Source organism: Orbicella franksi, chromosome 12 (genome assembly GCF_964199315.1).
Source record: "Orbicella franksi chromosome 12, jaOrbFran1.1, whole genome shotgun sequence".
NCBI lineage: Eukaryota > Metazoa > Cnidaria > Anthozoa > Scleractinia > Merulinidae > Orbicella > Orbicella franksi.
Genome location: NC_138156.1, coordinates 23,216,262 through 23,228,638, shown reverse-complemented (window position 1 = coordinate 23,228,638; position 12,377 = coordinate 23,216,262). Strand labels below are relative to the sequence as shown.

General features: G+C 36.8%; 1 pseudogene; it reads left to right on the top strand.

The window, feature by feature from the left end:
• The first annotated feature begins 99 nt into the window (after window positions 1-99).
• Window positions 100-10,114, top strand: LOC145464265 (uncharacterized; annotated as a pseudogene).
• Window positions 10,115-12,377: the final 2,263 nt, after the last annotated feature.

The window sequence follows — 12,377 nt, the reverse complement described above, 5'->3', positions numbered from 1 at the left end:
GGTTATTAAATTCTTTCCAACTAAAGCGTCACGTCTGTAAGCGGTATCACAAGAAAAAAACTAGAATAAATAACATTGTATTATTTCCGTAGGGAAAAGGACATGATGATGATTAAGCGTAATTTTTCGATAAACAATATTACAGTTTTTTTTGTCTTGGATCACGTCACTCTGACGCGTGATGACGTGAGGCACGTGATTTAGTTGTTTGCCAGTTCCTTGCCATCCGCCATTTTGGAAAGTGGAAGGAAGAAAAACAAGTGCTTACGTTTGTGTTCATCAAAGCTGTAAAGAGTGTTGCAGTGTTCACGTTTACGCTGAACACTGCCTTTCGGAATTTCGCTCACAAACTAGCGAAACAAACCGCACACACACGCACCACACCGTTAGCAAGGGTCCAGCACTAAATCGAAGCCTCTAGTACGTGAGCGCTTATTTCGGCCGGGCCAGCTTGCTAACCGTAGTATCTGAGCACAAAGCTCTTGCATAAAGCATTTGAAGTTGATTTGAGTTATTGAGAAGTTATACTGTTGGAAAGACTGGTCAGAGACGAATCGAAGGAAGACCTAAGCTGATTTGTGGGGGAAGTATTGAAAGGTAAGACTTATCAGTTTTATAACTTACATGATGATTTCTCTGATGCAATATCGGGCCTCCGTGGGTTTGCACGATGTATTTTTAAAAGCCAAAGAATTATCGCATTGTGTAAAAGGGCATTTTTGGTGGACTTTGTGGTTTATGTTTTATCTGGAAGCGATATACCTGCCTGCATTGCAGAGACAAGTACGTTTATGGCAAATTAATTATTTTGCTGGGCTTTGGTTTACTCAAATGTCGCTGTATAGCTTCTACTTTCCGTTGTTAATTAGATTAGCTAACGATGTTGAAACGAACCCTGGACCTCTCTTTTTTATGGAGTCGTCAGAAACAGTTAAAAGTAATCATATGCCATCGGAAATCAACCAAACGTGCGATAGTCCGTCCATGTTGGTGTTAGCGTTCAGATTGGCTCAGCTGGGATTAAGACCATTAGATGTTTGTGGTGCAGGAGATTGTTTCTTTAGAGCAGTTTCACATCAGGTATATGGCACTGCAGCTTATCACTTGGACGTACGCGCAGTTGGTATTGAGCATTTGAGGTATCACCCTGAATCGTTTATTGAAAGCAATATTGAATACTCGTGGTTGGAATATTTAAATAACATGTCTAGACAGGGAACTTGGCGTGACAATCTCATTATACAAGCAATTGCTAATGCATTAAACTGTACAATTTATATCATTGAAAGTGCTGAAAACTTTGCAGAGAGTAATGTGATAAATTCTGTCAATATGCAGGGAAGACCCAGGGCGCTTTATATAGGTCATTTAGATGAAATTCACTGATTACGTTTCAACAACACCAATCGAGAATGAAGAATCAAATGTATATTTACAAAGACATCAGAGTGAAATTCATACTCAAGGTCAAGTATTAGCGAAGCAACCTGAAGAAACTATACTACTAAATGAGAAAAATCAAGCATGTAACACACAGATGGTCAACCCAATAATCCAAATATCTCCGGATACTTCTGTTACCAGTGATGTTCTGAAAAAACGTAAAGAATTCATGAGGCAATATATGAAGGAGAAAAGGGCTAATAGGCAATTCAGAGAGGAAGAAAATAAGAAGAAACAACAAAAACGGAAAGAAAATCTTGAAAATCACGAGAATGTCAAAGGCAAGCTTCTAACACGTATAAAATGGCAAATCCAGAGAAGGTCAAACAGATGGAGAAACAAACAAAAGCAAAAAGACGAGAATGTAATCTAGAAAAGGTTAAGGAATGCCAAAGACGACGTTTTGTCAAATATAAAGAAGCAAATCCTGAAAAAGTCCAACAGATGGAGAAACAAACAAAAGCGAAAAGACGAGAATGTAATCTAGCCAAAGTTAAGGAATGCCAAAAACGACGTTTTGTCAAATATAAAGAAGCAAATCCTGAGAAAGTCAAACAGATGGACATAAAAACAAAAACAAAACGACGAGAAAATAATCTAGAAGGAGTAAGAAAACGTCAAAGACAAGATTTTGAAAAGTATAAACAGGAAAATCCAGAAAAAGATCAACTAACCTACAAAAGAAACAGAGCTTGCCTTCAAAATATGATGGATAATGTCGAGGAAAAGGTTGTTATTCATCGTGGTAGATACAATAATAAAGTGTATTATCGTTTGTCTCACGATGTAGTCACTTGAGATGTAGATCGCGACGTGATACGTGCAATCAGTCGACCTTATCGCCTGAAGAAGACTAGCAGTAAGCAGTCGAAACGTCGCGATCTACATCTCAAGTGACTACATCGTGAGACAAACGATAATACACTTTATTATGATGGATAATTCACAGAATGGAATTTATGTTCAAGGCAAGAGCCAGAATTCTAAACAGAATGGGAAAAAGACAAAAGAATTTTAAGTCAAAAATAAATTCCTACAAGAGACTGCCAAGCCTAAACGAAAAAGAAATGATTATTTAAAGGAGGAAACTAAAGAACAAGGTTGCCACAGTAAAGAATGTTTCCATGACTTAACTGTGTCGGAACTGACTAAAATGTTTCACGAGAATATCAAATGTGGTCCAGAATGTATCTGTACTTCCTGTGATCAGTTATGGTACAGATCATCTGTGAAAAAATGTAATCTGGACCTTTACAAAATGTGCCCACAAAACATTCTTACATTATGTCTGACTGGAGTCAAGAGTATAAGTGATACCGAGTGGATTTGTTCTACATGTCACTCTAACCTTAAAGAAGGTAAATTACCAAGTTGCGCAAAAGCCAATAAAATGACATTTCCTGACAAACCAGAAGTATTTAATTTGACTGTTCTTGAAGAAAGGCTCATATCACCACGTATACCATTTATGCGGATTAGGGAATTACCTACTGGTGGTCAATTGAGTATTCATGGGAAATGTTATCAACGTACCAGCTGATGTCAACTCGACTGTAAATGTTCTCCCTAGGCCAGTAAATGAATCCCAGACAATTCCAATCAAACTAAAAAGACGTCTTAGTTACAAACATTACTATCAATTTCAGAGCATCAGACCTTGCAAAGTGTTAGAAGCTGCAAAATATTTAGTTCGGACTAGCAAATTATTTCAGAATGAAGGTGTACAAGTTGCTGACAATTAGTTGAATACACTAAATGAAAATGATGGGGAGATGTCACATTTTCTTGAAAGGCAGCATGTGAGAAGCTCAAATACAGTTGAAGATGCGTATGAAAAACGTACGAACCAGGGTGAACAGAATATGTTTTTAGAGAATGCTAATGACAACAGTGACAATGACAGCGATGATGATTGGGTGGAGAAACAGTACGTCCATCAGGAATTATGGACACTTTGCTACAAGAACCAGACATGACTGAACATGGGGATAACATAATGAGCTTTGCACCGGCTGAAGGCAACAGACCTTGAGGAATATTTATTGATAAAGATTCAGAATTTTTGTCATTTCCCTCGATATTTTGTGGAAAACGAAGAGCTGATAATAGTGAAAGATTAGTTCCTGTGCATTACAGTACCATCTGTAAGTGGGAGTTGCGAAGTCAAGATAGAAGAGTAGCACAGAGCGTCCCCAACATTTTTTAAAAGCTGAAGAAATTACAAATCAAGCAAATTCATGGCAGTGCATCACTTTCTCTTCGCAAGTGCAAAAGAAAGGGTAAAAAGTATACAGCCGGCGATTTGAAATCAGCTGGTTCTTGGGAAAAGTTGATACACCTTGATGAGGGCTTCAGAGTATTTAGAAATCTAAGGGGGTCCCCTCCTTACTTTGAGAGATGCAAAAAGGACTTGTTTGCAATGATTCGTCAGCTTGTTAAGCCTACATGGTTCTGTTCATTTTCAGCAGCAGAGACAAGATGGGCACATTTGCTTAAGATATTAGGGCGGCTTGTTGATAAGAAAAATTACACTGACGACGAAATCCAAGTTATGACATGGCAAAAGAAATCAGACTTAATTAAAAGTGATCCTGTCACTTGTACTAGGAACTTTGAACACATGGTTCAATTGTTACTTCGTGACATTTTGAAAAGTACACTGAAGCCCATTGGTGAAATAGTTGACTTTTTCTATAGAGTTGAATTCCAACAACGTGGTTCTCCGCACATACATTCTTTATTCTGGGTGAAAGATGCTCCTCAATATGGAAAAAATTCAAATGAAGATATTGCTAAATTTGTTGATAGGTTTGTTGCATTTAAGGTTGACTCAGGAGAACTGGGTGATTTAGTTAATTTACAAAGACACCAGCACTCAAAAACATGCAAAAAACAGGGTCATAAGATCTGCAGATTCAATTTTCCATTACCACCAATGCCAAGAACAATGATTTTAGAACCTCTCGCTGAAAACACTTTTAATGAGAATGAGAAGGATTTAGTGAAGAAAAATTACGAGAAAATAAACGAACTATTAGACAATTTAAAATACAATGATAAAATGAACTTTGAAGAATTTCTCGTAAAACTGAGCAACGATATATCATGGCTGTGAGATATTCACTAAAGCGCGACACACTTCTGCTAAAAAGATCTCCATCTGGAATGAGAATCAATAGTAACAACTCGGATTTGTTGAAAGCCTGGCAAGCTAACATGGATATACAGTATATCTTGGATCCTTATGCTTGTGCTGTTTATATTTTGTCATATATTACTACAGGACAAAGAGGAATGAGCAAATTACTAAGAAAAGCATCAGAAGAAGCAAGCTCTGGTAATAAAGACATCACAAACAAAGTCAGACACATCGGAAACAAATTTCTAAATGCTGTTGATGTCAATGCACAAGAAGCAGTGTATTTGGTTTTGCAGATGCCTTTAAGAAGGTCATCTCGGGAATTCCAGTTTAGTAATACGTCCAATCCAGAAGAAAGAACATTCCTTTTAAAAACAATGGATAAGCTTCAAGAACTACCGAATAGCTCTGAGAATATTGAGTCAGATAACTTGATCAAAAGATACCAAAGGAGACCAAAAACATTAGAAGAATTATGTCTAGCTGATTTTGCAGCATGGTATAACTGTGACAAGCAAAGTAAAAGGCAGGTAGAACATATGGGTCAGGTTAAAACATCCCCTTCTGATGATTGCTTGCCTGAAACTGATTTTAGTGATAATGTTGATGATGATCTCACCAATGATAAAACAGAAATGTGTGAAGAATATGACCTAAAAGGTGGATTGAAACTAGTGAAAAGACAAAAATCTAGAATCATTCGTTCAGTAAGATTTAACAAAAACAAGGACCCTGAGAATTATAGCAGAGAATAGTCAATGCTGTACACTCCTTGGAGGAATGACAACAAGGATCTTATCCAAGACCGTAAAACTTTCCAAGAAAGATATGAGCAACTCAAGAACACAATAGCCCACAACAAACGGCAATATGATTACCATGCAGAAGTGCTTGATGATGCAATAGAAAATGTTGAACTGGAAGAATTTGTGGATGTGGCCCCAAATACACGACATAGAGATGAAGACCAAGAGATAGGGACAAAACCAAGTCCATTATTTGGATGCTTTGATCCAGGCACAAATAAACAGCACAACCAATATGATTTAATGGATGATATTGGTATCTTTCCAAGAACCAATGATGATGAAGATCTTGTAGTAAAACGCATGACTGATGATGATTTTAGAAAACTTGTTCGTTCACTTAACGTGAAGCAAATGGAATTTTTCTATCATGTCTTGAATTCGATCAAAACTAGTGATGAAGCACTTAGACTTTTTTTTAAGTGGTGGGGCTGGCGTTGGCAAAACTACAGTTACTAATGCTTTATATGAAGCTTTGATCAGATATTTGAATAGTATACCAGGTGAAAACCCTGACGACATTAAAGTACTTAAAGTAGCACCAACAGGAAAAGCAGCATTTAATATAAGTGGTAACACTCTTCACTCTGCTTTTAAAATACCTGCTAACCGAGGTTTTGAGTATTGCACACTTGATAGAGACAGACTTAACACTATCAGAGCACAGCTGAGGAAACTTGAGGTTATTTTCATTGACGAGATTAGTATGGTAGGCAGTGGCATGTTCACGTTCTTGAATTTACGCTTACAGCAGATCATGAGCACACCAAAACCCTTTGGAGGAGTTAATTTGATAACTGTTGGTGACCTGTTTCAGTTAAAGCCAGTTTTGACAAATAGATTTTTGAGAATTCAAAAGATGCCTATAGTGCATTAGCCACAAATATTTGGTAAAACCATTTTAAGATGTATGAATTGTCAGAAATTATGACACAGAAGGATGACAAAGAATTTGCAGAGCTTTTAAATCGCCTAAGAGAAGGAAAACACACAGAACAAGATATTGAGGTCCTAAAAGGGAGGATTTTAAAAGTAAAGCCCGGTAAAAGTGATTATCCCATAAACATCACTCACTTGTTTAACACTAACCAAGCAGTAGATGGTCACAATGTTAAAATATTTAACAACTCCAAAAATATGGCAAGCCGTTTGTAGCAAAATTTAATCCTTGCGATATATGTTTAATCCTTTAAATAACGGTTTTATTTAAAGATAGAAAAAGGCATTCAATCCAATGGTAAATAAAATTTTTGGTTCAATTCAATCTTTTAATTTTCACGATTCAATGCAATACCTGGAATATTGATTCAATCCAATACCTAAAATATTGATTCAATCCAATACCTGGAATATTGATTCAGTCCAGTACCTCAAATATTGATTCAATCCAATACCTCAAATATTGATGCAATCTTCCTGGGCCGAGCGCGGCCAACAGGAACGAGAGTAACTGAGCACTAGAGAGCACTGAAAACATGGCGGGCGAAGGAGAACTAGATTTAGAAGTTGAGTTTCCTAAGTTTCTTGCAGACATCTTGGATAAAACGGCAATAATTTTTGAGAATTTTGACTCAGAAGTTGCAGAAGCGCACGCCGAAGTTCTTGATCAAACCATTAGTCTGCTTAGGTAAATGAGACATTGCTAAAACCGAGACACAAGGGACACGGAAAATTTAGATTACATTACCGCCGCTTTTGTAGATGTAAGTTAACCAATTTTTATGTGACAAACATATTTGTTTATTAAAAGCTGTGTGTGCTAGCTTTTTGTGGCAAATAACATAAACTGTGGCAAATTTTGCTACCACATTGGTCTTTGGTATTGTGCATATTTCTGCTGTCCAGTCATTACTGGCACACTAAACTTTGAACTGTAAACAAAACTTTTGCTGTGCCGCGTGCACAGTCAAACATGTTTCTCACAAAAACTGCTTGTGTAAACCTGGCTTTAAGTTATTTTTGAAATAAGAACCTTTACATTTTACAAGACAGCAATCATTGAACATTGGGATGTGTTTTAAGTTTTTCAATGTTGTTGTCTCATGTTTTGCATTATTTAACCCACATGTGGTACTTCTTTCCTAAAAACGATGTTTTTCTTGATATTCTATGACAAACATGGCACCAATTTGTTGTGAATATTGTCGGGTACCCAGGGCTCAAGGCTAACACTACTGCCAACTAGCCACACATTTCAGTTTTGAATAGTAGATTTTGCACTTTCACTAGCCATTGTGACAATCATGATGGAATGGAGTACTGGTCTACTGGATGAAAACAAAATTGAAAATTATCCTGACAAAGTAAAACTGAAGAGAATAGAAACTAATGAAAACAGGGAAACTATGAGTGGATTTCGTGGAAATAATTGCCTTAATAAGCATATGATAAATATTTAACTTTTAAAGGGAGATAAAAGAAAATGAAAACACTGATAAAAGTACATCAGAGATTGAACATAAGCATATTCAAGAAAAGCAGGATTCGTGTTTGTGGGAGTGAAATTTTCTTAGTGATTATTATTAACATTTTAGATACAACAAGAAATGTCCAAGATTGACCACTCTTATAAAAAAGTCAGTGAAGCTGTGTATGAAAAAGGCTAGCTGGTGCAAAGTTAGTTTTGGCTAGTGACATGAGTCCTGTTAGTAGCCATTACGCCAGTGCATCAAGTGGTTAGTCTTGTGTCCTGGGTACTTTTGAAAATAAGATAACAAATTAACCTTACAACATTTTAACATCTGTTTTGATAAGCACCTGAAAAATCTACAAGGCAGAGTAGTGCACATGGCAGTTATCAAATGCCCTGATTTCTCTTCAGTTTAGTTGTGTTGCTAGAAGTTAGGCATTCTGTAATTCAAGCAGTTTCTGAGTTTTGTATATCAATGAAAAGGAAGATGAGAAAATAATTTACTTGATACAGGGTGAGGTTTTCTGTTGTGAATTGAGTTGCCAAAATACTTTAAGGGTCATAATCTCCTTTACCCAGCTCACACACATGTAGTATTATGCAATTGTCAGTTGCCCAAGTTTAACTGTCACTAGTTCTAGAGCCTCTTGGAAGATGTCTACTCCCATTTGACTTGATTATCTTAAGGGATCTAGCCTTTCCAATACAAATGACTGCACTGAATCATGTTGTCCCAGGTCAATTTCTTCAACTACAACATTGTTATCACTGTCCAATGGAGTTGGACCATCAGGATCATCACCATAGTATTCAAAATCATATGACTTTCCATTTGAAAGGGGGTTTTCAGGCTGCATCATATGATTAAGCCACATTTGGTATGGCAACCAGTTTTTTTTCTGTTCTTACATTTTGGTGGTTGAAAGCTTCAGTGAACTGGCAAAGAGCAAGGTTTATCCTTGGTTGAAAAAGTAGGTGTAAGGTGGAAAGATGCACTGAATTATCAGTGTCCAGGATGCCTGACAATTCCATACTACAAAAAGTGTAAAAGTACAAGTGGGAAGCACAACGGAAACATCCCTCCACAATCTTTCAATTTGTTGATGGCCCTGCAGTGAAGCTGCCCCTCTCCTCTCTTCTAACCTGCTCCATTGTATCGCACACACTAACGTTTTCAACACCATGATCTACTCGTACTCTCGAAGGCCAAAATTCTCCGTCTCTCTTAACGGCATCCAGAAACAATTCAAGAACGGTTTCTGCTTTATTGTTGGCACTACATTTCAAAAACATTGTTCTCCGAGAAAATCCGTCTATACAGCCGAATTAGTATTTTCCATCGGATCAGAGAGTGATGTCCATCCAGATGCCAAAGCGAATTTACACACCCCATCTCAAGACAGTATTTTGGGGATCTAATTTTGCTAACCTTTCTCTTATTCTTCTCCGTTGAACCCGTAACCCAATGGACTTAAAGAAAACTGCAATGAAATTATATCCATACTCTTGAATGATTTCGGTTCCTTATCAGGTAAGCTGTTGAAACCCCTCATATCTTCTCAGCCATACTCTGTCAATCTTCTGTGAATTGTCCATCTCCAAACTCCAATCATCTTTGTTATCGTTGTCCAGATGAATCCTAGTCCTCAAAGTTCCTCGAACACCTCAACAGGAATTTTACGAAATGGTCTTCCATGATTCCAACTTCTGAGTCAAAATTCTCAAAAATTATTTCCGTTTTATCCACGATGTCTGCAAGAAACTTAGGAAACTCAACTTCTAAATCTAGTTCTCCTTCGCCTGCCATGTTTTCACTGCTCTCTAGTGCTCAGTTGCTCTCGTTCCTGTTGGCCGCGCTCGGCCCAGGAAGATTGCATCAATATTTGAGGTATTGGATTGAATCAATATTTGAGGTATTGGATTGAATCAATATGTCAGGTATTGGATTGCATCAATATTCGAGGTATTGGATTGAATCAATATTCCAGGTATTGGATTGAATCAATATTCCAGCTATTGGATTGAATCATGAAAATTAAAAGATTGAATTGAACCAAAAATTTTATTTACCATTGGATTGAATGCCTTTTTCTATCTTTAAATAAAACCGTTATTTAAAGGATTAAACATATATTGCAAGGATTAAATTTGGCTACAAACGGCTTGCCATACAAAAACCAAAAAGTAAACATTTGTGCAGCTGACATTTTAATTGGAGATCTATCCGATGAACTAAAAGAGAAAGTGAAACAAAAAATCCCAAATGATCCAATCAAAACCATGGGATTATTTTCTGTTTGTTCTGTCCATGTTGCAGCAAAGTATGACCTAACAACAAATGTGTCTGTCCTTGATGGTATGACTAATGGAGCAGAATGTACAGTTGAAAAAATTGACTACGGAGTACCTGACTCTATTAGACCAAGTATTATATGGGTAATGTTTAAGGATCCTAACATTGGTCATTATTGGCGAAGAGAGTATTCACATTTGTATAATGTACAAATACAGAGCACTTGGACACCCATAGTGGAAATCACAAGACAATTTAGATTGTACAAAAGAAATCAAGTTCAAGTTCTTCGTAGACAATTCCCTTTACGACCAGCTGCAGCCAAAACAATACATCGTTGTCAAGGTGACACACTTGATGCAGCAGTTGTTGACTTACCAGCTTCAACAAGAGAACATATGCATTATGTTGGTCTGGGCAGACTTCGGAATATTTCAGGATTGCATATCTTAAATTTAAATGAGAAAAAGATAGCAGTTAGCAAGAAAGTTGCAGCTGAAATGTCTAGACTAAGGTCAGAAGCTTCTCTAAAACCATGCATTCCCTTTCTTTATGAAACATCAAGTAAAATTTTGTTCCAAAATGTAAGATCCTTGCATCTCCATATTGAAGATGTAGTATGTTTTTACAGTGTACAAGCAGCACATGTGAATATATTCGTTGAGACAGCGTTATGTTCAAGGGACATTGATGATGCATATGACATGACTAATTTTCGCCTCTACAGAAATGATTATGATCCACAGAATACTTCTCGAACAACATATGGAACAGCTGTGTATATCAGAAATGATGTAGAGTGCACCTGTGACCCCTATAGATGGAACTACAACAATACAGAAATGACTGTTGCTATAATCGATTTACCTGGTTGTATCAATGTATATGTTGTTGGAATATATCGCTCAAAATCAGAAGTTCCATTTTCTAAATTAATTGAAGCTTTGGAACACTTACATCGGACTATTCTTTGTGAACCACAGACTCCAGTCATAATTTTAGGAGACTTTAATGTCAATTTTATGGAAACTACCTCTGAACAGAAAGCTCTTGTGGGATATATGATCAAGCAAAAGGGTTACACTCAGCTGATAAAACAGTTCACAACAGATTATAAAACTCAGATAGACCACATATACAGTAATATTCCACATCAAGTTCAAAGTTCTGGTACATTAGAGTCATACTATAGTGATCATAAACCCATTTTTGTCTGTCTAAATCTAAGCAGCTAGAGCACATCGTTTTCTATTGTTGGGTATTGTGTCAGGATTTGTAGGAATGATTATATTATTGGTTGTAAGTCTGTTTTCTTTTTTAGTTTTCTTGAGCACAAGTTTCTTATTTTCTTATTCGGGGTTGATTTTTAATAGCATTGACCACTTGTATACCCATGTAATTTAAAGATATACATAAGAAAAGTAAAGGTTGTAGGGGAGGAAAATACAAGATGAACAGAATAAAATGTGTTATTTCTTATTGGAGACAACGATAATGAAAATGACCTCACTCTCAAGAGTGAGGTCACTGTGTGCTGTGGTGAGGTAGTGACGGGTCACTACCTGGAGTCAACATGCAGGGCATTACAGTTGAATTTAAGTTGGTAACATGTTTTTGGAGGGGTTGGGTAATTATTTGAACTTAAATTAAGTTCGATATTAGGGCGGCATAAAATATTTTTTTATGAAATGTCAACTTGAAACAATTGTTTTTGTTATTCATTATTTTTGTAGACTGCTGTTTGAGTGAAATATGTCTGAAGTTTCATGATTTCCCTACCAAATGATCTCAGTGGACTCTTAATGCATTGCCAGGACACCGAAAGCACAGTGGATACAACCCTTCATTGTACCTTCTAATTCAAGACCTTCAAGAACAGTAATTGCACATTTAAGTTTGTACATGATTGTATATGTTCCACACATGCATGCCCCATGACAACATGTTATGGTATGCACCAGCTCTGAAACCAACAATGGATGTTACTCTAAATATGCTGCTAAAGACACCTTCCGGAAACCATTCTCCATAGTCTACGTTTCTATTACTAAAGAAGAATTCCAAAAACGATTATGGATGCCACGTTAAATATGCTGTTCAAGTCATCTGCAAAAAGATCTGTGCAAATCAGACTCTGCTGTGTCTCAAACTTAGAAAGACCATGAATGGAACTCTGAATATACATGTCCATCTACAAGTATGGAAAGTCACTTGGGTGGTCTTCTTAACCCAGTAAAAAGACACTAAAGAGCTGACTCGATCAAAAACAGTGCCTAGGCATATTAT